We start from the raw sequence: 22425 nt of genomic DNA, 5'->3' as shown, positions 1-22425 counted from the left end.
GTAAAAAAGGAGCTGAGGATTAGCATTTCATTTATTCAACAAATATTTATTAACCATACATTAGGTTCTAGGTACTGAGTTATTCAAAGAGTGATAAGATACTATTCCTGTCCTAAAGGGGTTCATAATGTAGAGAGGGAGAAAAACAAGGAAGCAGAAAATTATAATATGGCAATACAAGTTCTATGATACTGGAAAGCATAAAAGAACAATCTTAAGTTCACCAGAAAGTAGAGAGTATTATCAGAAAAAACTTCCTAAAGAGCTCACCTCAGAGGTGGATTCCAATTTCTCCCATGAACATGCCAAGCAACAAAGCTGTATTATCTCCTTCAGACCTAACAAATGTCATTAATACAGAGCTAAGTGCACCAATCTTCAAGGCCATAGCATGGCAGCAAATCCCCTTGGCTTCCTGGCCTCTCTACTGGACTCAGCCTGTCCTGGCTGCCTGTCATTGAGCTGGGGATGGACACTGTGGGCCAAAGAAACCACCTTTTGCCTCCAAGAGCAGCACGCACACACTTTCCATACCTCCCTCTTCTCCCAAACCTTGGGAAAAGGCCCCATGACAAGTTGAATCATTACAGCTTCAGTGGCTAACCAGTCTGACTCCAGACTCCTAAAGCCAATAAAGTGCATCATGTTATGTTCCAGGAGAAAATGGTTCCATTTCAAGCCTAAAATGGCAACAGAGAAAATAAAGGCAGAACTGCTCTACATCTCCTAGATGGTGACAAGGTATGGTACCAAATAAGCAGACCCAACAAAGCTCAGCAATTCACTGCTTGGATGAATTAGCTCATCTCAGCTCAGTATTAGCCAAGGAATCATCCATAACCACAGAACCCTTTGTAGAGAGACCACAGGAAGCTCTGCTTGGATGAAGGAGAAGAGAATACACAGTCACTTTTGTTATTCCTAAAGAGTCCCCAGGGATCTGTCCTGTTATTCAAAAGCACATATGGAAAGAATTCACCTGTCTTGAACTCTGCTTGTTCAACAACAAAACAAGTGAAAGCACAACAAAATGTTCAATCAGAGCCATCTCTTCAATTGCCAAGGCTGAAAGTTTTCCCACCTGAGCATCAGAAATGAGGCAAATTGCATAATAGGATAATAAGACTTGCTGCTGAAAGATGCAATCACAAAATAAAAGGACCTTTCAAAATTTGAGCATAGTTGGTAATTATCCAGGAATGGCATATAAAGAAGAGCAATTCCAACATTCCTGCTTCTTCATGTTATCATGAAACTGTGATGGCCAAATGCCAAAGATCACTGCAAGTTACAATAGATCTCACTATGCATGCTCCATATCTTCAGCAACAGTTCTATTCCTTTTTGTTAACTAGTATACTGGAATGCACTGTCTTATTTTTCTGTCTAATGTCAAATGCCACCATTCACACAGTTGCTACTTGTTTTTCCTGCTTCCAAAACGAGAATTCTACCTGGTAATATTTACAGCTGACACGAATGAGGAAAAAAATAATAAACTATGGTTCTTTATACTCCAGTTGTCATGGTATATATTTATTAATCTAAATAAGATTTTTGCCTGCTAAGAGATGTACCCCTCCAAAACGAGTGCTAGTAAAGTTTGGTTCTCTAAGACAAAAAGCAACATCTGAGGGAAATTAAATATATAGTTTTTTGTGTGATCCATTTATCTTTTTAAAAAAAGACAATAAAAAATTAATATATATATATATATATAATATATATAGGTAAATGTAAAAAATTGAGACTTCTGGGGAAGATTGCAGAGAAGGGAGCTCCAGGACAAAGTCCTTCCACCAAAACAACTATTAAACAGGCAGTAAATGTCTGAAACAACTATTTTTAGGAAGAACACTGTACAGTATCCAGGGAAAAGCAGGGTAAGAGGCTGATAAATTAAGGTAAAGAACTGTAAATTGCTCTCTGCACATCTGGCTATCATTGCCCATCCCCCACTCACACAGTAGGCCGGCCACCGCAGGGTCCAGTCCCTGGCTAGCTGCTACAAATAGAAAGGGACAGAAAAATCCTCTTCCCCAAGGACAGAAAAGTACATGGCCAGTTATTGGTCATGGTCTTTGATGATCGAATTTGGATCGCTGGATCCTGGCCCTGAGGGCAGCTGTTGTTTCAACCCACCCCAGACTGGGGTGGAAGCAGTGAGATTTAAAGCCACAGGGCTTCCTCAGGGCTGTAGGGGAAAGTTTAGCTGAAGGGCTGCATCTGCTGGGCAGACCAGAAAAGCTCACTTTGGAGAGCTGTCAGAGAAGTTTTTGGTGTCCTCCCTAAACTCTTCCATAGGTTACTTCAGAGCCAATACGCGCCCCCTTCATGAGTCTCTGGCTGGGAAAGACCAAATTCAGAAAGTCTTCCTTGGGGTATCCTCCTCCCAGAATTTGCCCTCCAGGTAAAAGCAGCATGAGACAACAAAAAAGGAGTGTAAAAAAACTGTAGGGATGGACAGTGTGGGACAAAGGTGTGCCAGCTTCAAGTCCCCAGGAGAGGGAGGTTTGTCCCCTGACAAACACAGGAGATAACCAAACTTCTGTCAACAGGAGAATTCCAAAACGACTAACCAGCAAAAGCCCAGCACAAGACAAGAGACCCAATAAGACAGGGGAAACCCTGCACAATGCATTTGCCTTGGCCAGAACTTTCCAATAGGTGGGCTGAAGTTCAAGAAAGTCTCTGTCTTATCACCAGGTGGCTACAAAACCAAGAAACACACCCTAGGGAGTAAATCCCAGAGTAATCATTTAAAAATATTAAAATGTACAGTATGCAACACAGTACAAGATAAACAAAGAAACAGGAAATGATGGCCCTTCTAAAGAAGAGGATAAAAATATAGAACACACCAATGAAGAAGTAGAGAATGTGGACATCCCGAACAGAGCCTTCTAAAAAAGGATCTTAAAAATGCAGAAGGAGAGGAAGGAAAGTACAGAGAAAAAACTACAAGATATCAGGAAAACAATAAATGAACAATATAAGAATCTAAGTAAAGAGATAGAAATTTTAAAAAGGAACCAAACAGAACTACTGAAGTTGAAGACCATAATAACTGAAATGAAAAAATGTCCAGGAGAGTTTCAAGAGCAGAATGGAGCTGGCAGAAGAATCAGTGAGGGAAGCGGACTGGGCCCAAATGGATAGGGCATCTGCCTACCACATGGGAGGTCCGCGGTTCAAACCCTGTGCCTCCTTGACCCGTGTGGAGCTGGCCTATGCACAGTGCTGATGCACACAAGGAGTGCCTTGACATGCAGGGGTGTCTCCCGCATAGGGGAGCCCCATGCACAAAGGCGTGCTCCCCGTAAGGAGAGCCGCCTAGCGTGAAAGAAAGTGCAGCCTGCCCAAGAATGGCACCGCACACATGGAGAGCTGTCACAACAAGATGAGCAACAAAAAGAAACACAGATTCCCGCGCCGCTGACAACAACAGAGTGGGACAAAGAAGAAGACGTAGCAAATAGACACAGAAAACAGAGAACCTGGGCGGGGGGGTGGAGGGGAAGAGGATAGAAATAAATAAATAAATCTTTAAAAAAAAGAAAGAAAAAGAAAATGTAGGGAAGCATCTTCAGGATCTTGTGGTAGGCAGTGGTTTCTTAGACTATATATCCAAGCCACAAACAACAAGAGAAAAAAATAGAAAAATATCTAAATGGGACCTCATCAATATTAAACACTTTCACTCCTCAAAATACTTGAATAGGGAAAGCGGCTATGGCTCAATCAGTTGGGCTCCCATCTATCATATGGGAGGCCCTGGTTTCACATCCCAGGGCCTCCTTGTGAAGGCAGGCTCATCCGCACTCTGCAGAGCCACCGGCCTGCAAGTGCCACAGAGAGCTGACTCAGCAAGGTGACACAACAAAAAGGGAGACAAGCAAAATGCAAAAAAATGCACAACGAATGGACACAGAGAGCAAACAGCAAGCAAGCCGTAAGGGGAGGGGGGGGAATAAATAAATAAAAATACAGACACAGAAGAATGCACAGAGAATGGACACAGAAATCAGACAGGAAGCAAAAAAGCCATGGGATTGGGGGGGGATAAAAAAAAATACTTGAACAGGAAAGTAAATAAAAACAGCCTACAAAATGGGAGGGAATATTTTTCTAATAAAGGATTAATATCTAGTACACATAAAGAAATTGTTCAACTTAAAAACAAAAAGACAAACAACCCAATTTTAAAATGGGCAAAAGACTTAAACAGACATCTCTCCAAAGAAGATATACAAATGGCCAGAAAGTGTGTAGAAAAAAAGTGCAACATCATTAACCATCAGGGAAATGCACAATGAGATACCATTTCATACCCATTAGAATGGCTGCTTTTTTTTTTTTTAAATGGAAATAACAAGTGTCTGAGAGGAAGCGGAGAAATAGGAATATTCATTCATTGCTGGTAGTTATGTAAAATGGTTTAGCACCTGTGGAAAACAGATTGGCCATTCCTTAGAAAGTTAATTACAGAACTACCATATGACCCAGAAATTCCACTACTAGGTATATATCCATAATAATTGAAAGTAGGGACTAAAACAGATATTTGCACAACAATGTTCATAGTGGCATTATTCACAATTGCCAAGAGGTAGAAATAACCCAAGTGTCCAACAACAAATGAATGAATAAATAAAATGTGGTATATACATACAATGGAATATTATTCAGTCATAAAAAGGAATGAAGTCCCAATAAATGCAACAACATGGATCAGCCTTGAAGATATCATTTTGAGTGAAATAAGTCAGACACAAAAGGGTGAATATTGTATGAGGTCAGTGATTTGAAACCATTAGAATAAACAAACTCATAGAATCAGAATCTAGAATTTAGTTTGCCAGGGGATGGGATAAGAATAGGGAATGGAAAGTTAAGGCTTAAAATACACAGGGTTCCTATTTGGAATGATGGAAATGTTTTGGTAATGGATTGTGGTGATGGTAGCACAAGAAATTAGCAGCACTGAAATATATATCTGTATATGATTAAAAGGGAAATGTTAGATTGTATATATAGTAACAGAATAAAATAATAAAATAAAATAAATCTGTGAACTCTGAGTTAAACCATGGACTTTAATTAATAGTACAATTATGAAAATGTGCTGTCATCAACTGTAACAAACGCTTTACACCAATACAAGGTGTTGGTGGTGGGGTGATATAAGGGAATCCCGTAATTTATGCAAGATTTTTCTGTAAACTCACAAGTTCTATAAAAAAGAAAAAAATTAATTCACTGTTCAAATAAATAATAAATGGTCTCAAATATATAGGCTTAATAAAGTTGACAGAGTCATTAAATATCTAAACTATTCACTCTTTATAAGTTTGAGAGCATTAATCACACACACACACAAAAACAATTAGAGCTGCAACTCTGCAAATGTTCATGTTACCTTACCAGTAGAATCATATGTTTTGGAGTCGGTCTTGGATTTGAGTAACAGTTCTATGAAATACTAGCTTTGAAACCCTGGGAAAGCTCTCTCTGAGCTTCCTTTTCTGCAAAATGGGGGAAACACTACCTACTAGGGAAAGGTCTGGGGGGACTGAGTGAGAGAGCAATGTAAATATAAAGCCTAACAATGCATGGGACAGAGAAGGTAGGCCACATCCAGCTAGTTTCCTATGCCAATTCTCTGCACTCTAAATAGTCAAAATAAATGTCCTTATATACCACTGCCCCAGTTTCTCAACCCACAATGGATCCTTACTGTTTAATATATCAAATTATTTCTGTTACCAACACACCAACTTCATTTTGCATTACAACACTCCACAAATCAAATTCTCCTCTTTAGCAAAGTGTGAATCTCTTATATACTTCCAACTTCTCATTTTCATGCTCTTATAAATATTAACACTTCTCCCCTCATGCACTTTCTGTTTCCCCCATCCCACCATCAGCATTTCCCAAAGTAGCGCACAGGATTGGGGTGGGACCAAGAGGCAGGGTGGGAGAGGAAGTTGAATGTTTAAAGCTAGTGGTGACATCTGCTTCTATTTCTTTTTTTTCCCCTCCAATCAATCAATAATGTTTTTCCTTTATAACTGAACAGCTTGAGAACAACTTCATATCTAAGCAGCATGTACAGCAGTTGGTAACAATTAGGAATCAGAAACTTATCTGGACACTGCAAGTAATTATGGTGGTTTTAACTTGTTTTCCTCTCAGACATATATTGATACTCCTAATGTGTCACTGGTTAAAAAAGAGAATCACCAGGAACACTCATAGCAAAATACACCAAGCTAATGAGAAGATGGACATAAAAATAATGTCTGTTCCTTATCAAATATGTGTTACATTTGTCTGCTTAAAATTCCTATGTAGCAAATCAAAATGCCCAAACCAATGTAAAAAGACACAAGACAGTAACAATTACATCCAATTTGTCTTATAATTTATTGGAAATAAAGATGATTGCACTATTATTTGCAGAACAGTATTTTCAAACAGCATCCAGAAAGAGAAATGAGTTGATTTATTACAGGCATAAAATTTGAGCTCATTATTAAGTCATGATAGTAGTTTTCTTTCTATTTTTATCCACCTATTTAACATTTAAATTTCAGTCTATACTCACTACTACAACCAATCCTAAGTTAATCCAAAATTTATCTGTGAATAAATCAAGCTTTTAATAATTTAAATCAAATTAAACAGCACGTGTCACTATTAAGTAGGGGGGAAATCAAACTATGTCCTTATATAATATGAATATAATTAACTATTGTTTTAAGAATAAACTTTAGAATCCTGTCTTCAATAATAAAGCTAATATAAATAATTTTTTTCTGTTTAACCTTACTTCTTTATCATGACCAACACAAAATGAAGAAAATGATTTAAGAAACTCCCAAGAGGCTAGTGAGAATGTCTTACTGCCACAGGAGGTTACAGGTAGAAAAAAGTTTGAAAAAAATCTTATATCATCAATTCACATATACTTCCATTAAACATATCTTATTGTGAAATATGGGGGGGGGAAATATTGGCAAAAGTTTCTAACATTGAGTTTTCCCCAACTAGATTCATACCTTCCATACAGTAGGGGTCTATCCTCTCAATTCTTTCCTACTTGACACCCCATACAGGTTTCTCCACAATAAATGTCTGCTCATAATTGCATTCTTAAGTATTTTTGTGACACACCGAAACTACTATTATGTTTGTATCATTTTCAGAAGATCAAAAATAAAACCAGTATTTACTCTTCTTGCCAATGAAGAGTCAGATAGGTGGAAGGGGGCAAAGCATGAAGTCTTATTCCTACTCTACAAGTAACTTATATAAGAATCAAAGCATGAAGTTTTCTGGTCCTCAGTTTTCTCCTCTCTATAAAGAAGGCAGGCAACAATCATCCGGGACCGTTAAAGCCATTGGGTGAAAGAATTTTTAAAAAGAAAAAGAAAATGGATGATGTATGCTGTGAGCTCCAAAGAGCATGAGCTGTGCCTTGGGAGTAGAGCCCGCAGTCACAAGCAGGCCTTGCTCTTCTGGCTAACACAACGCCATTCCCCACATCCTTCTTCCACACTGTCTTCACTCCAGAGGCTAGAAGAACAAGAACTCACTTGCGCACCCTCCCTCACACAGAGAAGTGGCCATGTGACACAGTTTTGGCCAGTGAAACAAAAGAAGAAGTGTGCTGGGATTCCTGAGAAGACTATTGCCTCTTCTGATAAAAGTGATGGATGGAGCAGGAGCTATTCCCCACCTCTTCTTTTCCAGGTATAGAGATGGAATGTTGGTAGCTGCAATTGTCACTATCACAAAGGAAAGAAAAGCCAAGAGAATGGCAACAAGGAAAGAAAGGCCAAGGGACACTGACCCTGACATCACTGGGGCTTTGAGCCAATGAACCAACGCCAGCAGCAGCTGACCTCCAGACTTCTCATTATATGGGTAAAATAAATCTCTATTTATTTTTCCATTACCATTTTTATTTTTACTTGTTGCCAAACACATTCCTAACCGATGCACTGTTCACCAGATTCACTAGGCTTAGAGAACCAAACATCTTTCTGTAACCAAGAACGCAAAGCTCCTCAACAAAAAAACATTCACATGAAAGTTTAAAGGAAAAGAACAACAAAAGTGAAGTCGTTTTTCTTCTCCTGCCCACAGAACTTATCTATTTCATGTTTCATAAAATCAGCCTTCTGCCTGATTTCATCAAGTGACAGAACTAGAAAGGACATGAATTCTAACCACCTGAACTCTCTCTTAGTAACCCCACTAAACAGCTGTCCAGCCTCTATTTGAATTATTTTTAATGACTAGGAATTCACTTCATGTAAAAGCAGCCCATTCCACCTTTGGACAACCATTTTAGAAAGGCCTTCCCTATATTAGCCTGATATTTCTATCCATTTGTCTCCTTCTAACTTATGAGAAACACATAACAGAATCTCTCCTATAAATGAGAGTCATCCAAATGGTTGGAAGCAGTTGTCATGTCAGCTCACCTGCACACTGATTTTCACCAATTCCTTCAACCTTTGCTCCTGAGAAAGGCATCAGGTTCTAATAGCTTCATCCAATAATGTGAGCCACATATGTAATTTTAAATTTTCTAATGGACTAGTGGCCACATTTTAAAAATGAAGAAGACAAAAGATGGGTAAAATTAATTTCAATAATATAGTTTATTTAACCCAATATATTTACATTTTATTTCAAGAGCTACTCAAAACAAAATAAGGAGATATTTTACATTTTTTTTTTGTACCGAGTCTTTGAAATCTAGTGTGTATTTTATTTACACTTCAGTATGTATCAGTTGGAACAGCCATATATTAAGTGCTCAACAGTCACATGTAGCCAGGGGTCACTGTACCGGACAGCACATGCCTAATGGAAGACAAAGGGTGTTTTCTGCTGATGTTTGGTTAATCAGATAAATTGGCAAAATAACATAGTGCTAGGTTGTCCAGCCTAGAACACTGCACAGTCCTCTTTTAAGGGGTTGGAGAAGCATTACATCTCATGGACTCCTGAGAGTGTTTTTGAACACCCAAGGGTCAATATACCCCAGTTGTGAAAGTGTCTTCAAAAGTGGCAAGACTTTGTTTTAGCTTATCCTCAAAATAAAAACATCTTCCCTTTCGCAAAGAATTTGAGGAACTCTAAAAACTCTGAAATTCCATTTTGAGAAACACAGAACAGAAAAAGCACAGGTTTGGAGTCAGGAGATCTTTATTTGCATTTTAGTTCTGTCAGCAAACTCAGTGGTGACCTGAGAAAACATTTATTTCTACAGGCTTCTTTTCTGTATGGGTGTCCCACAATCCCACCTAACAGCACAATTCTAAGTATTCATAAATCATTCTAATAATAATCCATTCTAGAACTCTGTCCATAAGTGCAATAAAGCTTCCCAGGCTATAATTTTTTTTTTTAAGTTACCGAGGGCCAGGGATTGAACCTAGGACCTCATATGTGGGAAGCGGCACTCAGCTGAACCATATCAGCTTCCCTGAGTTGGCTTTATCATTTCTTTTGCTTGTTTGTTTTTTCAGGAGGCTCCAGGAACTGAACCCAGGACCTCCCATGTGGCAAGTGGGCACTCAACTACTTGAGACACATCTGCTCCAACACAGCCTATAATTTTCAAGCCATATTCTTCAGTCTTCTGAAAACAGGACTGTATTTACCCGCCTTCATAACTCCAATGTTTTCCTGTTTTTCATAATTCCATAAAAATTGATAATACATTATCTCCAAGTTCTTTCAGTATCCTGGTATAGAACTGTTCTGGACCAAAAATTCCAAACCAATTTTGAGCAACTACACATTTTTTGCAATCCATTCAACTTTCTCAAGCTTAACTTCATGTTACCAATGATCTTTTTTTTTTTAGATTTTTTTAAAAATTTCTCTCCCCTTCCCACCTTCCCCGCCCCTCCAGTTGTCTGCTTTCTGTGTCCATTCACTGTGTGTTCTTCTGTGACCACTTCTATCCTTATCAGCAGCACCGGGAATCTGTGTCTCTTTTTGTTGCGTCATCTTATTGCTTCAGCTCTCTGTGTGTGCGGTGCCGTTCTTGGTCAGGCTGCGCTTTCTTTCGAGCTGGGAGGCTCTCCTTACGGGGCACACTCCTTGTGCGTGGGGCTCCCCTATGTGGGGGACACCCCTGAGTGGCACAGCACTCCTTGCACGCATCAGCACTGCACATGGGCCAACTCCACACAGGTCAAGGAAGCCCGGGGTATGAACTGCGAACCTCCCATGTGGTAGGCAGATGCGCTATCCATTGGGCCAAGTCAGTTTCCCTATCAATGATCTTTCTAACCCTTTCAAGATGGACATTTCTGCCTTTCATTTATTCATTTTACAAATACATGTTAACTATCTACTATATGCCAACACAATGGGAATACAAATGAGATGTGAGCAAGAGAGTCCTTCTTGCAAAAAACTTATGCTACAGTGATGGGAGCTAGACAAGCAAATAAATAAAACAATTTCAGATAGTAAAGAGTGATATATCTAACATTTGACAGCATATTGTGTACCAGTTTCTCTTCTAAATATGAACTAATTTAATGCTCATAACAAACCTATGAAATATGTAATATTATCAACCCCATTTTATACATGAGAACATTGAGAAACAGGTGCAGTGCTAGGAAGAATATAAAGAAAATGTGAGAAAGAGTGCCTGGTGCACTACTCTATAGTCTGGGAGGTCATGGAAGGTCTCTCTGAGGTCATCTGGGCTGGGGCTTGAATGAAGAGCCAGACACACAGAGATGGAGGGGCAGAGTGTTCCAGAGAGAAAGAACAGAAAGTGCAAATGTTAGGATGAGCCAGGAGGGCTCCAGGGAACAGAAAGAAAGAAAATGTAGCTGAGGCATAAAAAGGGAGGGGAAGGTAATAGTAGGTGAGGTCAGAGAGTTAGGAGCAGAAGCCAGATTATGATAAGGAGTCTGTATTATGCTACAAATACAATGGAAATCCATTGCGGGTATTTTAAGCTGAGGAATGACATGATCTCATTTACATTTTTAAAAGATCCCTCCAGTTGCTATGTGGGAAATGAAATGTAGGAGGCAAGAATGGAAATAGAGAAACCAGTTAGGACAGCGATGATGGAAGCCAAACAGCAGTTGAATAGTGCAAGCTTCCCTCTGCCATCTGTCAACATTATAACATCAGCCCAGAGCAACAGGCTTGTTTCATATTGCTTCTTGGCATGTGCTCACTTGCCTTGCTGGTGGAGTCATCTGATTTAGGTTACATGCAGAAGCAGACAAGAGTCCAAGACCACCCTTTAGAATAGATTCCCTTGGCTTCTGATTCCAACCTCCACTCAACCCAGGGAAAAATTCACAAGACAATATATAAATGTCAAGGAAAGCAGTAAACAAAGGCAACACACTCAGGAATCACCTTCAGCTTCTGCTCAATTAAGACCAAAATGTTCACAGCAGTTTTCCACATAAACAATTTACAAATGGTGCAACTAATATTCAAAGGCCTGGAGCTTTATTTAAAATGCCTTACTTTTCATCAAAAAGATAATACTAATGAATATCTAGGCATACTGAGATGGTATGCTTGCAAACATGGGTATCAATAATTCCTCCCATCCCTGGATGTGGATGTGTTGTATAATAGAGAATAAGGCTGGTCTTTGTCACCAGTTCCTGGGAGGTAACCTCTATATGTTTTCTTTGGAATTTCTAATTTACCTAAATGATAGAAATGTGAGTTTCTAAGTTCCTAAATTCCTAATTTATCTAAGTGATAGGACTGACTTTTCTTTTTAATTACATACGTTGGAGATTTACAAAAAAATCATCCAGAAAACACAGAGTTCCTATACAAGCCTCCTCACATCACTGGGCTTTTATTTGCATTTCCCTAATGGCTAATGATGTTGAGCATTTCTTTATGTACTTTCTAGTCATTTCTATATCTTCTTTGGAGAAATGTCTATTCAAATCTTTTGCCCATTTTTAAATTGGGTTGTTTTGTCTTTTTGTTGTTGTTGAGTTGGAGGATTTCTCTACATATTCTGGATATTAAACCCTTATCAGATACATAATTTCCAAATATTTTTCCCATTCTGTAGGTTATCTTTTTACTTTCACAATGAAGTCCTTTGATGCACAAAAGTTTTTAACTGTGATGAGGTCCAATTTACCTATTTTTTCTTCTGTTACTCATGATTTTGGTGTAAACTCTTAAGAAACCATTGCCAAACACAAGGCCCTGTAGGAGCTTTCCTACATTTTTTTTGAGGAGTTTTATAGTTTTAGTTCTTATATTTAGGTACTTGATCCATTTTTAGTTGGCTTTTTAAATATGGTGTGAGGGAGTCCACCTTTATTCTTTTGCATATGAATATCCACTTTTCCTAGCACTATTTGTTGAAGAGACTATTCTTTCTCCATTGACTGGACTTAGCACCCTTGTCAAAAATCAAGTTGCCATAGATGTGAGGGTTGATTCTGAACTCTCAATTTTATTCCATTCGTCTACATGTCTGTCCTTGTGCTAATATAATGCAGTTTTGATTATGGTGGCTTTGTGCAGATTTTAAGATCAAGAAGTGTGAGTCTTCTCACTTCATTCTTCTTTTTCAAGATGGCTTTGGTTATTCGGGATCCCTTACCCCATTGCATATAAATTTGATGATTGGCTTTCCACTTCTGCAGAGAGTACTGTTAGAATTTTGATTGGGTACTACATTGAATCTATAAATCACTTTGGTGAGAACTGACACCTTAATATCTAGTCTTCCCATCTATGTACATTTATTTAGCTCTTTTATTTCTTTTTCAGTGTTTTTTAGTTTTCAGTTTACATGTCTTTATATACTTGGTTAGATTTATGCTTAAGTATGTGATTCATTTAGTTGCAATTTTAAATGCAATTTTTTTCTTCGTTTCTTCTTCAGATTGTTCATTATTAGTAATAGAAATGCTACTGATTTGGGCTGTTGATCTTGTACCCATCACTTTGCTGAAATCATTTATTAGATCTAGTAGCTTAGCTGTAGATTTTTCAGGATTTTCTATATATAGGATTATATCACCTGCAAATAGGGAAAATATTACTTCTTCCTTTCTAATTTTGATATGCTTTATTTCTGTTTCTTGACTAATTGCTCTGGCTAGAACTTTTAGTACAATGGTAAATAACAGTGGTGATAGAGGACATCTTTATCTTGTTCCTGATCTTAAAAGAAAAGTTTTTGGTCTTTCACCATTGAGTATGATGTTAGATCTGAATTTTTCATATATACTCTTTAGCATGTTGAAGAAACTTCCTTCTATTCCTAGTTTTCTAAGTGATTTTATTAAGATGGGGTGCTGGATTTTGTCAAATGCCTTTTCTGCATTGACTGAGATTATCTTGTGCATTTTTTTCCTCTGCTCTATTAATAGGATGTATTACATTGATTTACTTTCTAATGTTGAAGCACTGTTGCATACCAGGGATAAATCCCACTTGATCATGGTGTATAATTCTTTCAATGTGTTGTTGGATTCAGTCTCTTAGTATTTTTCTGAGGATTTTTGCATCTATATTCATAAGAGATATTGGTCTATAATATTTTTTTATTGTGGTATCTTTATCTGACTTGGTATTAGGGTGATGTTGCTCCTATAGAGTGAGTTAGGAAGTGTTCCTTCCTCTTCAGTATTTGACAGTGTTTGAGCAGATTTGGTGTTAATTTTTCTTGTAATGTTTGGTAAAATTCCCCGTGTAGCCATCTGGTCCTAGGATTTTCAATGTTGGGAAGTTTTTGAACACTATTTCAATTTATTTATTTGTTAATGGTTTGTTGAGATACTCTATATTTTTCCTCCAGTCAGTGTAGTTGCATTTCTAGGGATATGTCCATTTCATTTGCTTTTCTAATTTCTTGGCATACAGTTATTCAAAGTATCCTCTTAAAATTATTTTTATTTCTATGGGGTCAGTAGTAATGCCTCCCATTTCATTTCTCATTTATTTCTTTTGCATCCTCTTTTTTTTTTTGTCAGTCTTGCTAAAGGTTTATCAATTTTATTAATCCTTTCAAAGAACAACCTGTGGTTTTGTTGATTCTATTGTTGTTGTTTTTTATTCTCTATTTCATTTATCTCTGCTGTAATTGCTATTTCCTTCCTTCTGTTAAGTTTGGGTTTAGTTTACTCTCCTTTTTCTAGACCATTAAGTTGTGAAGCTAGGTCTCTGATTTTAAGATCTTTCTTCTTTTTCAACATAAGCATTTAGAGCTATAAGTTTCCCTTGTAGCTGCATCCCACAAGTTTTGGTATTTTATCTTTTCTTTTTAATCCACCTGAAGATATTTCCCTTGTGATTCCATTTTTAACTAACTGGTTGTTTAAGATTATGTTGTTTGATTTTCAAATATTTGTGAATTTTCCAGTTTTCCTTCAGTTACTAATTTCTCGCTTCATTTCATTGTGGTCAGAGAAGATACATTAAGTGATTTCAATGTTTTTAAATTTACTGAGACTTGTTTTGTGACCATATACCAGGACAGACATATAGTCTATCCTGAAGAATGAACCATGTGCACTAGAAAAGAATGTGTATTCTGCTACTGTTGGATGAATTGTTCTATGTATGTCTATTTGGTCTAGTTAGTTTAGAATATCATTTAAGTCCTCCATTTCCCCTGTCTTCTGTCTAGATATTCCATCCATTATTGAAAGTAGTATATTATAGTCTCATACTATTAATGTAGAACCATCTATTTCTCCCTTCAAATCTATCAATAATTTCTTCATATATTTTGGGGCTCTGCTCTTAGGTGCCTATAAACTTATAAATGCCATGTCTTTCTTGAATTTACCCCTTTATTGGAATATAGTAACCTTTTTTGTCCCTTGTAACAGTTTTTAAATTAAAGTCTATTTTATCTGACATTAGAACACCAACCGCAGCTCACTTTTGGTTACTATTTGGATGTTATATATTTCTTTCCATCTTTTCACTTTCAACCTCCTTGTGTCTTTGAATTTAAGGTAAGTCTCTCATAAATAGCAGATAGTTGGGTCACATTTTTTAAATCCATTCTACAGCTCTCTGCCTTTTGACTGGAGAGTTTACTCCATTTTATGTTCAAAGTAACTACTGATAATGCAGGACTTTCTCCAGCCATTTTGCTTTTTGGTCTTTGTAAGTCTGCCTTTTTTGTCCCTTGTTTTAGTTTGCTAAAGGCTGCCAATACAAAAATACCAGAAATGGGTTGGCTTAAATAATGGGAATTTATTAGGGTAAAATCTTACAGTTCCAAGGCTGTGAAAATGTTAAAATCAAGGCATCATCAGATATGCTGTCTCACCAAAGGTCGGCTACTCTACTGATCCTGGACTCCTGCCACATGGCAAGGGAAAATGGCAACTAGGCTGTGCTTTCTCCTCCAGGCTCACTTTCTTTCCAAACTCAGCTACAGGTGATCAGGAATATGGCTCGTCTCTCCCAGGTTTTGTCTCTTCAGCTTTGGACTGCTGTGCTGATTCCAGCCTCCAGACTCTCAGCTTCATGGGGTTTCTCTGTCTTTCTGTGGCTATAGAAGATCCTAGAGTCTGCTCTCTCATAGCAGGGTAAAAGTTTACAGTTCTGTGTCTATGCATGTTTCTCCCACTTATGTAGAACACCAGCAAGAGGGTGTATTTTCCTTTCGATCAGAAGAACTTTCTTTAGCACTGCAGGTCTAGTGGTGACAGACTCCTAAAACTTTTGTTTATTAGGAATGTCTTAATATCACCATCATTTCTGGGTGACAGTCTTGGTGGATATAAATATTCTTGGTTGGTAACTGTTTTGCTTTAGCAATCTAAATATTTTTCCCACTGCCTCTTGCCTGATGAGAAAACAGAACTTAATTTTATTGGGGCTTCTTTGTACATAACACCTCACTGTTCTCTTGCAGCTTTCAGAACTCTCTCCTTGTCCTTGTCATTCACAGTTTGACTACTCTATGCCTAAGTGTGGTTCTCAATGAGTTTATCGAGTTTGGGATTCCTTGAGTTTCTTGAATATGTATATTCATGTCTTTCATTAAATTTGGAAAGTTTTATGCCATTATATTTTTAAATATTCCTTCTTCCTTTTTCTCTCTTTCTTCTCCTTCTTCCACTCCCATTATGTATATGTTAGTAATATACTGACGGTGCCCCACTGATCTCTTTTGCTCCATTTGCTTTCTTCTTTTTTCTTTCTGCTTTCCAGCCTGAATCATATCAATTGACTTGTCCTTGAATTAACTGATTCTTTCTTCTGCTAGCTCCAATCTGCTGTCAAAATCTCTAGAGGATTTTTCATTTCAGTTATTATGGTCTTCAACTCCCGTATTTATGTTTGGTTTCTTTTTAAAATTTCCGTCTCTTTATTGAGATTCTCGTGTTGTTCATTCATTGTTTTTCTGATATCCTTTATCTCCTTACGCATACTGAAGATCATTTTTTAAGTTTTTTGTCAGGTTTGCCCAAAGTCTGGTATTTTTCATTGATAATCTCTGAATTGTTTTCTTGTTCTTTGCCTGAGCCATCATTTCCTGTTTCTTTGTTTGCCTTGTAATATTTCGTTGCATACTGTACATTTTAATATTTTAATGTATCAAATCTGCAATTTAGTCCCTGGGCTGTCTGTTCCTTAAGTTTACATCTAGCTAGTGATATGACAGAGATTTCCTTGAATACCAGGAACTAACAAAAACAAATAAACAGATATGAAAAACATCTTTCACAGTCTTTGTAAATTGGCTCTGGGTTGGCTAGTGCTCTCCTTCAGAGGTTAGCCCTCTTATGCTCCTGTCAAGAAGATCAACCCAAGGCAAATGAGAGTATAGGGTTTTCCCCATCTTTTCTGAGTCTGTATCTTGTCCTGGACTTATGTTTATGTGTGGCAATTCCCCCATTTACAGGAATTCAAATATTACCCACCTCCTGGGAGTTCTTGTTTGTCTTAAAGTGGCCCATGGCCACTTGACCTAAATATTTCTTATACTGCTGCTTCTGTGTGTAGGGAAAGGGTTTTGAGGGTGAACCAGAGATAAGTGTTCAAGTTCAGTCTTCCAAGCTGCCATCCAATAAATGGCACCAACTTACAGCCTCCCCAATATATGGATAGGGCTTACTTTGCTACCTCCACAAGAGGGCAAGGAACCCACAATGGGAGTGCTGGCTGGCTTCCCACCATGCTGGGAAGGGTGTGGGGCAGAGGGAAGCAAGGATACCACAAGCATTTCCTACTGTTTTTAAAGCTGCATTTTCTTGATTCTACACTAATCCAGTTATTGCAACCCTTTATATATTTTCCAGAATTTTGAGGACAATGGCTCTGCCAGTTTTTGCTAGTTGTTTAAAGATTCTATGGGGGAACAGCACCCTGGAACATCTTTTGCCATCATCTTGGCTGACCAGAAGCTTGATAGGAGTATCTTTTGTCATTCATTGTAGGCCCCAGACCACATCTGATAGTTTATGCTAACAAGATGACTCGGGGTGGGAGCAGCCATACCTCTTGTCTTAGAATAGGGGCCGATCATACCAGAAAGACCAACAGCATGACTAGAGGGTTGGGGCTTAGAACCACTTCATATGAGCCATATCTCTGGGAGGGGATTGGGGCTGGTGACTGAGTTCTCCACCTGGGCACTGATGCCATCAATCACGCTTACATAATGAAATGCCAATAAAAACTCTGGACACTGAAACTTGAGAGAGCTTCCATGACTGGTAGTATGCATTGATATGCCAGAAGAGTGTCATGTTTTGATTCCGTGAGAACACAGAAGATTTACATTTAAGACCCCCAGATCTCTCCATATGTATCTCTTCTGGTTTATTTGTATCCTTTATGTTATAATAAAACTATAATCATTAAGTATAGAGCTTTCCTGAGTTCATGAGTTGTTCTCACAAATTAGCAAACATGATAATTGGAGGGAACTCCCAAATTTATAACCAGTGGGGCAGAAATGCAGGTAGACCAGGAACCCCTATATTTACAGCTGCTATCTGAAGTGAGGATAGTCTTGTGACTGTACCCTTAACCTATTAAGTCCGACATAACTCCAGGTAGAATAAGAAGTTACTGCAGCATGTCACTCATCCCATCTAGAGGTGGTGTTAACCTGCCCTCCCTATGGATTTAGGATTGGCCTGTAATTGACCAACAGAATGTGGCATAATCCATACTATACCAATTACCAATCTAGGCCTTAAGAGAAGTGTCAGCTTCCATATGCATACCGTTGGAACACAGCCACCCTGCTATAAGGAAGCCAGTCTACAGACTGAAGGAAAAGGGGCCTAATGGACAAAATACCCTACCTACAGACAATACCAAGCATATGAGTGAGGCTTTCTTGCCAAGATATCAGTCAAATATAACTGCTACTTCAGTGACTTTTTTTTTTTAAGATTTAGTTATTTATTCATTTCTCTCCCTTTCCCCCCTAACCCAGTTGTCTGTTCTCTGTGTCTATTCGCTGCATCTTCTTCTTTGTCCGCTTCTGTTGTTGTCAGCGGCATGGTAATCCGTGTTTCTTTTTGTTGTGTCATCTTGTTGTGTCAGCTCTCCGTGTGTGCGGCACCATTTCTGGGCAGGCTGCACTTTCTTTCACGCTGGGTGGCTCTCCTTATGGGGCGCACTCCTTGCGCTTGGGGCTCCCCTATGCGGGGGACACCCCTGCGTGGCACGGCACTCCTTGCACGCATCAGCACTGCACATGGGCCAGTTCCACACGGGTCAAGGAGGCCCGGGGTTTGAACCACGGACCTCCCATGTGGTAGACGGATGCCCTAACCACTGGGCCAAGTCCACCGCCAACTTTAGTGACATTAGCCAACATACGGAGCAGAAGAACCACTCAGCTGAGACTGACTATACACAGAATTGTGAGAAATAATAAATAATTATAGTTCTTTTTTTTTAGGAGGTAATAAAGGCTTGAATCCAGGATCTCATAAATGGGAAGCAGGCACTCAATCACTGAGCTATACCCGCTCCCTAATCGTTGCTTTTTTAAGCCACTAAGCTTTGGGGTGATTTGTTATGCAGCAATAAACAATTGAAATAAAAATGTATAAGCCATTGATTCCATAGGCCCTTTGCAAACCATGAATGCAAACTATAAGGAAGCCAAAACAGATCAAGCCAACCAGAAAAACTCATTGATGAAGATATTTCATTATTGTTTGGTTTTCTTTGGAATTTAGCATTGCCTCTTCTGAATACTAGATGGATATATCCATTTTACCATTAGAAACTGAAGAACTTTGATTTCTCATATTCAGTCCAATTAAAAACACTTTTATTAATAACCACTTATAGGTGAAAAAAAGTTGAACAGAACTCAGTCTCTGTCCTTTTCGAGTTCACATTCAAATGAAAGAAATATATGCTTACAAATAATTCCAGCTGAGGCAGAATGTATCTATGTAATAATCAAACCATATAAATATTAAGTACATTGGAGGAAAGGGAACATTCATGTGAAATTTCAATATGTCAAGACAAAAAGCAGAGGGAAGTGGATGTGGCTCAACTGATAGAGCATCTGTCTACTATATGAAGGGTCCAGGGTTCGATCCCCAGGGCCTCCTGACCCATGTAGTAAGGTGGCCCATACACAGTACTGCCGTGCCACACAGGGGCACTCCTGCATGGGGGCACCCCACGTGCAAGGAGTGAGCCCTGCATGGAGAGCCACCCCCAATGAAAAAAGCACAGCCAGCCCATGTGGTGCGACACACATGGAGAGTTGATGCAGGAAGATGATGCAACAAAAAGAGATGCATCGAATAGACACAGAGAGCAGACAACAGGAGGGAAGGGTAGAGAAATAAATTAAAAATTAAAAATTAAAAAAGTTAAAAATCTATTTTAAAAAAGACAAAAAGCAGCATATTCTAGGTAGAGATATGAACAGGAGCAAAAACAAAGAAGTAGTATAGTGCCAAGTATTTTTCAGGAATGGCAAGTTTTTCAATAACTGAGATTAGGCAATGACCCAGCTATTCTAGTCAAAATAAATCACTCCCTGCGCATTACAGTGATTACCACAAGAAGCTGGGCAGAGGGTGGCTTGAAAGGCCAAAGTTGTAAAATGAGGATCCCTAATGGGAGGGAGTTGAAGCAGATGACCTACAAATATACTGTGTATATTTTTGCTTCTGTTTCACTCTACCTTGCAGGCAGCCAACCAGCAATATCATCTGTTCTCCACTTTGCTAAGTCCTATCCCTGTTTGAGAATTCTGCATTCTTTTACTCATTTATTCGTTCAACAAACTTTTAATAACGGTCATGAGCTATATGCCAGGAACTGTTCTAGATACTGACGATACAACAATGAACAAGACTGACAATGTCTCTGCCTCCATGGAGATGAACAGTAATGAAGAGTCAGAAATAGATAGAGTGGTCAGAGAAGGCTTGAGGAGGCACATCTGACCAGAGATCTGACTGAAGTGAGAAAGAAAGCCATGAGAATAACTGGGGAAAGAGCATTCCGGGGAAGAGGAGGACCCAGGGTAAATGTCCTGAAATGCCTGCAAATGAATGAGGAAAGGAAGGAAAGGAGATCAGAGAGGTAGCAGGTAACCAGGTCACATAGGGACTTGCAGGTAATAATCAATATTTTGGATTTTGTTTTCAATGTGATGGGAAGTCTATCTCCTTACAGCCTTTTCTAGCCCCCACACACTCCACTAATCACTTCCCTTTCTTTTGCATACATCACGTATACTTTCATTTGCCACTCAGTCTGTGTTCCATGGATTTCTATGCATTTCTTACACATCAGCCTTATTTCCTCAACTATATCACCAATATCTCAAGGGCAAGAATTCTGTCATATTCCCTTCCACATCCCCAGGGCCTGGCAACTAAGAGGTGCTCAATAAATCTTTTGGAAGGTGATGATGATGACAATCTCTTAGAGCTCTTTACAGCTTTAAAATCCACGATCACCTTAAACTCCTTTTGACAAACCAGATTGTAAAATAACTCACATAACTGTCATCTTTCTAGGTATCTTGAGTCTTGCTACTTGTAGGATTTCCATCAAGTGATTGGAATAAATTAAATCAAAGTTTTTATTTAAATAAAGGCTCTATCACCTAGAATGGGGTTCCCTAACATGAAACCTCTTAGTATTTGTATTGCAAGCCACTTAAACCCATTTTGAAATAATAGTTATAAATTGCTATTAAATAAATCCTGTCCAGATTTGATCCCATCACCAGCCATTAAAGATGGCCTCAATTCTTTGCTTCTCCCATTGAAAAGTGAAGGATAATTCCCTTCCCCTTGAGTCTTGATTGGTCTTAGTGATTTACTTAATGAAAAAAATATGGGAGAAGTGGTATTCTGAGACTTCTAAGGCTATGTCATAAGAAGCCTTGAAGCTTCCTTCCAGGCCTTTTTGGAATACTTTCTCTGGAAATTCAACTACTGTGCTGTGAGAAACCCAAGTCACATGGAGATACTGCTTGTAGATGCTCCAATTGAAAGCCCCAGCTGAGCTCCAGCCCAGAGCCAGCACCAGCTGGCAGCCATCTCAACCAAGACACCAGACATGAGTGAAGAAGCCATCTTAGAAGTCAATCCTCTGTCCCCAGTCACCTAAGCATTCACAATGTAGATCAGAGACAAACTGTGTAGATGGGCTCTTCTTGAATTCCTAACCCACAAAATCATAAGCAAAATAAAATTGTTCTAATTTACTAAGGTCTGCAGTAGTTTGTTCTGCAACAATAGATTTAAGGGCAGGGGGGGAGCACTGCTTCAGGTTTCATTAGAGAACATATTAAGAATATGAGTTTAAATCTCTTCTACATATACTACCAAAGCACATTCCAGATCATGAGAAAACAACCAAAGAATCATCCTGCAACATCACTTCTGACCCAGAATTCACAGGAGTGACACTCTCCCAATAATTTATAAAAATGACAGATCCAGTCCAAGGTTTGTCTTATGTCCAGTGACTGTTCAGCCTGGAGATATGGTTCACAGGACATGAGGCAGACAGATTAGGTGACTTTGATGAACACTCTGAATCAATCATACTAACAGAATTACAAGTCAACAAAAGTTACCTGAAATTTACCCAGTACGGAAGCCATAGCATCCATTTCTATTGTATAGGTCACATAATTATGCTATCAGGCAAATTATATATATTTTCTTCCCTCAGTAGGCAAGAAAGCAATTTATTGAACTACTTAAAAACATGGGTGGTACCTAAGGCAGAAATGAAATGTACAATTTTATCATAAAAGATAAAAGGACCCAACTGCTAAACAATGATCACTTGAAATATTAGGAATTTCTGAAATTATTCTCAAGCAGATGCTACCAGAATGGAAAATAATCAGTTGCAAATGGTCCTCTGCTTTAGAACATCCTTTTGTTTGAA

At 38.5% G+C, this 22425-nt stretch overlaps 1 protein-coding gene across 2 annotated transcripts in view; it reads right to left on the bottom strand.

Moving 5' to 3' along the window:
- CRADD (CASP2 and RIPK1 domain containing adaptor with death domain) overlaps positions 1-22425 on the bottom strand; it is a 199657-nt gene that overhangs the window by 145967 nt on the left and 31265 nt on the right. The gene's annotated exons all lie outside the window — the stretch shown is intronic.

This window comes from Dasypus novemcinctus, chromosome 12, assembly GCF_030445035.2.
Source record: "Dasypus novemcinctus isolate mDasNov1 chromosome 12, mDasNov1.1.hap2, whole genome shotgun sequence".
NCBI classification, from domain to species: domain Eukaryota; kingdom Metazoa; phylum Chordata; class Mammalia; order Cingulata; family Dasypodidae; genus Dasypus; species Dasypus novemcinctus.
The sequence above is the reverse complement of the archived record's forward strand: the minus strand, read 5'-3'. Positions and strand labels throughout refer to the sequence as shown.